Genomic DNA, 520 nt, shown 5'->3' with positions numbered 1-520 from the left:
CGGGCCGAAGCCCCCACTTGCCCCCTCCCCCGCCGGCCGGGTGATTGACGGGCCGCCCCAGGGACCAGGCGACAGGTGCCCGAGACCTCCCCGGGCGGGGGCGCGTCCTGGGAGAGTAAGGCCTGGGGAAAGGCCCGGCCGAAGACGTCCCTCGACGCCTTTTCTTCCCTTCCTCATTGTCCTTAAAGTCCCAGGCTGCAGTTTCCAGGTGCGACGCGTGGGCCCAGGACCGAGCGGTAATGCAGGTGATAGGGAGTGGCCTGCCTCCCAGGCCTGGCCGCGCTTCCCGGCGTCGGCGTCCGGGATCCCAGGGGCAGCACCTCTCCGGGAGTGCACAAAGGGCGCGTCAAGGCCCGGCTGCAGTGCCCGTAGTCCCCGCCAATCCTCGGGGTAGTCTCAAGGGCCCCTCCCCGCTGCAGGGACGTGGCGGGCGTGGAACCGTCCCACAGTCCACCTGGGTCCGCAGGGTGGCCCAGCGCCCCCTCACGCCGCATCTGCCAGTGGCTGCGGGGGGGGGGGG

Source organism: Ursus maritimus, unplaced genomic scaffold (genome assembly GCF_017311325.1).
Source record: "Ursus maritimus isolate PB19 unplaced genomic scaffold, ASM1731132v1 scaffold_13, whole genome shotgun sequence".
NCBI lineage: Eukaryota > Metazoa > Chordata > Mammalia > Carnivora > Ursidae > Ursus > Ursus maritimus.
Note: the sequence above shows the minus strand (reverse complement) of the source record.